Source organism: Phascolarctos cinereus, unplaced genomic scaffold, assembly GCF_003287225.1.
Source record: "Phascolarctos cinereus isolate Bilbo 61053 unplaced genomic scaffold, phaCin_HiC Scaffold_726;HRSCAF=1367, whole genome shotgun sequence".
NCBI classification, from domain to species: Eukaryota; Metazoa; Chordata; class Mammalia; order Diprotodontia; family Phascolarctidae; genus Phascolarctos; species Phascolarctos cinereus.
Genome location: NW_027556098.1, coordinates 332,790,630 through 332,795,866, shown reverse-complemented (window position 1 = coordinate 332,795,866; position 5,237 = coordinate 332,790,630).

Below are 5,237 nucleotides of genomic sequence, written 5' to 3'. Positions count from 1 at the left end.
AAATGCTTGGAGTGGAGAGAAAGGAGGGGTTTTGGTACAAGGAACAACAAGAAGGCCAGTGTCAGTGGGTCACAGAACACTACAAAAGAGAAAAAGGTATAAGAAGAATGGAAATATAGGTAGGAGTAAGGTTTTGAAAGTCTTTAAAAGCCAAACAGAGGGCTTTATAGTTGATCCTGGAAGCAATAAAGAGCCACTGGATTTTTCTAAATGGTCAAATTTTTGCTTTGGAAGATCAAGTTGACAGCTGAGCAGCGGATGAGTGAGAGGGTAGTGGGGAGAGACTTGAAGCTGGGAGGCCAAGTAGCAGGCTATTACAATAGCTCAGACATGAAGCAATGAGGCCCTGCACCAGAATGCTGCTGATGTTACAGGAAAGAAGGAGACATATACAAGAGATGTTGCAAAGGTAGAAATGGCAAGACTTGACAATCAATTATATAGGGGAGAGAGAGTGAGGACTGAAGGATGATACCTAAGTTGTGAGCCCAGGTGACTGACTGATATTAAGAACTTAGGAAAATTAAGGGTTTGGGGAGAAAAATAATGAGTTCAGTTTTGGACATGATGAATTTAAGATCTCCAGTTTGAAGAATCTAATAAGTAGTTGGAGATGCTAGACTGAAGGTTGAGAGAGAGTTTGGGACAAGTTGATCTGAGAGTCATCTATACAGAGATGCTAATTGAAATGACAGGAGCTAATGAGATCACCTAGGGAAATAGTATAGAGGGAGAAGAGAAGAAGACCTCAAACAGAGCCTTGGGGGAACTCCATGGTTAGCAGGCATAATATGAATGAAGATCCAGCTAAGGAGATGGAGAAGGAATTGTCAGGAAGATAGAAGGAGAGCCAGGATTCATTAGTATACTCAAAATGTACATTTACAAGGTCAACCTCACTGACACTACCACAACCACCACCGATTGTATAGATGGTTCCACAGATCAGTCTAATATCTTTTCCATATGACAACCCTTGAGATATTTGCAATTTGGTTGGTTGTTGTCTTTTGCTCTTGAAGAGGACTAAAATCACGTCACTACATTGGGGTCAAAGTACAATGTGTCCAACTATGGCTCATCAAACCAATATAAGCTCAGAAGGATATATCACAGGTTGGGCACAAACAGTCCTTATGGACAAAGTCATCTTCCTACACTAAGTTAAGGAGATTTTCACTTTATCTGACTGACTGAAAATTTTGTGTACTGAAAAGACAATAGTTGGGTTACTGCATAAGAAATAAAGGGAAAGGCTACAATCCCAAGGGTGAAGTCTTCTGAGAAGAAAATCCATTATTCCCTTGGGTAGTGAGGACAGGGGTAGAATTTGGGATGAGGCCTCCATTTTGGGACAACTGTGGGCCCTCTACTTTAAAAAGATCACTTGTTTTTAAAAGTTTTCACTCAATTACCTAGTGTTCTTGATGGAGAAATGAGACCTGGACACCTAAAAGGAAAAGACCATGTCTTTGAAATAAGATTGGTACTTTTATACAGAAAAACACTGTGAGAAGATTTGGGTGGGATTAAGGAGTGGTAAATAGCCTGGAGGGGTACAAGGGCAACAGAGAAAGTGTCTAGATGAGATTAAAGAGTGTAAGCTAATTAGGTAACCAAGGTGGCCTGGGGTGGGCCAGATGCTTTGGGCCAAAGCACCAGTGATCTGGGCTACTGAAATGTATTGGAAAATTCAGGGACTGGGTTGCTTTCAAAGACATGGTCTTTTCCTTTTAGGGGTCCAGGTCCTATCCACTCATCATTCCCACTTCCCTACTCCCAAACTCCTCCCTTTAATTCAACTACCTTTTTCCATTGACAGTGATCTCAGTTATGGTAAATAAGACACAGGCCCTGCCCTTGAGGAGATTATATTATAGAAGAGATAGTAAGATGTATAGGAAAATAATTAGACTATAAGGTAGAATGTAAAAACAATATAGAGGAAAAAAAGCACAACGAGACTTTGAAGGGAGGGGTCTTTTCCTGTGTAAAGGTGACATTTGAGCAGGGCCTTAAATGATGGCTAGATTTTTAGCTGGCAGATACGAAAGATATAGAGAGGAGAGAAGCCTCCTAGGAGGTGGTATCAGGAAGTGGAAAGGTAAGGATGTATCCCACTACATCTAGAACCTGACCATCTGGAGTTTAAGGCCTCCCAGGAGATTTTTCTAGCTGCCCCATATGACATGCCCATCTCTACTGCAAGAGACTCTGGGGAGGCTATGTTCACCCCATTTCTCTAGTCTTGACACAAATGGGACTAATGATGATACTCATATGTATGTAACCCATCAAGATTTGCAGTATATTTTCAGCCACAGTGACATATGTGAAGTTGGTAGTCCACCAGATCACAGAATCTCTGCAATAGAAGAGACATGAATCCAACCCCCACCTAAATAAAAATCCCCTCTATAATGCATTTGGCAAGTGACCATCCAGTTTCAACTTGGGAGACCTCCAACTATCTATCAAAGTAGAATGTGACTCTTTTCTTGACATCAGGCCTCAATTTGCCCATTTACAGTTTTTACTCGTTGCTCCTAGTTCTGCTCTCTGGGACCAAGCAGAACATTTAATCCCTCTTCCATATAATATATGACAGTCCTTCAAATACTCAGTTATCCTATTCACTTCCCCCCAACCCCCACTCCAAATTTTCTTTTCTCTAGGCTAAACGTCAGTTTATTTAATCCATCCGTATATGGCATGGGCATAAGTCTCTTATTATTAAGTCTATTTCATAGAGGAAGAAACTGAAACTCAGAGAGGCGAAGGAATTCATTAGGATCAAATAGTTTGCAAATATCAGCGCAAGAATCATAGGATTTAGATTTGGAAGGGACTATGGTGATGACACATTCACTTAAAAGTCAGATTAGCTTTAATTAAAAAAAAAAACTTCAAAGGCATAGTAACAAATATACAAACAGCTTAGTTCAGTTCCCATAGAGCACAGTCCCAAGCTCCAAGTCCAAAATACCAAAGCGTGCCCCTCTTAGAATTAAGTCCCAAACATCTGGACTTCTCCAGGCTTCCCTGCTCAGCTGACTGGCTACGACATTCTATCAGCAATTCTGGCTCTCAGGTCATCATGGCTTGACTTGATTTCTAGTGAAGATTATTGCCTGCAACTGAAACTGAGGACAAACAGCAGAACAGGATCAAATACCTCTAGGCCCATTTCTTTCTTTTCTTTTTTAAGAAGCAAAATTATTTATTATTTTTAAATGTAAAAATGCATTTATTCACAGCTTTTGAGAAGTTGATTCCATTCCTTCAAAAAAGTCTATAATATGGACAAAATGCCAAGCAAAGTTAGACAGTAGCTTATGTCAAAACAAAAATATACATCTGATGTATACAAACTTTAAAAAGCAATATTACAGACAGCATGAATGTAAATTACATTTAAAATATCTTTAAATGACATAGCTACAAACTTACATTATGGTAAAACTTATAATAATCACATCTTTAATGAAATATATTTACATATTCAATCAGGGTCTTAATTCGGCAAGTTGAAGAAGGCAATGAATTACAAATACCTTTGCTTACCATACAAGTCAAAATATTTGAATAGCCATGTGATTTTTAAAAATACAGCAAGAACTTACATCAAAATTTGCATCTTAATCTTTCTATGGTGTTAAGGAAGTGCATTACCATTGTTATAAGGAAAAAAAATACTAAGGAAACAACATGTCAATTTAGCTACTAAAATTATACTAGATTCCCTAGCAAAACCGAGAAATGCAGCCAAATTTGGGAGCATTTTGTTCCCTTAGCCTTTAGTTCGTATTTAACAAAGTGGGGAAAAGAAAGGCTAACATGTAGTATATCCCAAACACCTTGGTGGTATTTAAAAGCTATTAAAGCCGCACTTTCGGGACACCTTGTAGACCCCTAGCAACAGTTATAACTCACAACTCACCTAGCTTTACTTCTCAGAGCACCTTCCTTTATCGTACATAAAACAAGGCAAAAGAAAGCTATATAAAATCTGTCATTTCATACAAGAAAAAATTCTTCATCCAGGCCTATTTCTTTAAATTGAGTGTGAAAAGAGGGAGAGCAGGGACTGGGGGAGGAAGGTGCTGCTCCTAATTCAGTTCATGATAGCAAATTTTGGGTGAACTATTTATGATCTTCACCTTCAGGGTGTAGCACAAAAGATCAGTCAATAAATACACTTTTTTTAAGTGCCTACTCTGTCCCAAACACTGTGCTTAAGTGCTGGGGATACAAAAAAAGAGGCAAAAGATAGTCCTGTCCTCAGGGAGATTATAGTCTAACGGAGGAGACAACATACAAACAAATGTGTAAAAAGCAAGCTATGTATAGGATAAATAGGGTAAGGGTCAGTAAGTAGAGTTAAGGAGGGAGAACATTCCAGGCATGGGGGACAGCCAGAGAAAATTTCTAGAGCAGAGAGATGGAGTATCTTATTCCTGGAATGGCTTGGAGGCCACTTTCACTGGATTATGTTGGGAAGGTAAAGTGTAAGAAGACTGGAAGAGTAGGAGGGCCCTAAATTGTGTAGGGTTTTGAATGCCAAACAGATCATTTTGTATTTGCTTCTGGCAGCAATTGGAACCCACTAGAGTTTATTGAGTAGAAAGTGACATGATTGAAACTGAGCTTTAGGAAAATAATGGAGGATGAATTGGAACATGGAGAGACTTGAGGCAGGCAGACCCACCAGTAGGCTATTGCAGTAGTCCGGGTGTGAGGTGATGAGGGCCTGCACTAGAGAGGTGCCAGTGTCAGAAGACAGAAGGAGGCTCATTTGAGAGATGGTCCAAAGGGGAAACTAGCAGTCCTTGGAAATAGCTTGGATGTGAGTGGTGAGAGATTGTGAGGAAACCAGGATGACTATAAGGTTGTTAAGCCTGAGGAACTGTGAAGATGCTGCTGCTCTTTAAAGAGGCTGGGACCATCCCATTCTTCCAGTTTTAAACATAGCCTGTTCCAGCTATGTAGCAACTCCAAAAGGCATGTTTTATGGTCTGATTTACATCATTAGACATTCTCTTCAGATTGTTTTTATTTCCAGAAAATCCCCATTTTATGTTACAGTTTGTTAACACAGGTGGGATTATGCATTGCCAGCTGACCAGGGAAAAAGTAGTCAGAAAAAAAAAAGGGCAGAAAGATAAACTCTGTTGACTTTATTTACAGTTCAGCCTAGAATTAAGACTACTCCCACATCCATTTTACAAGCAGAGAGG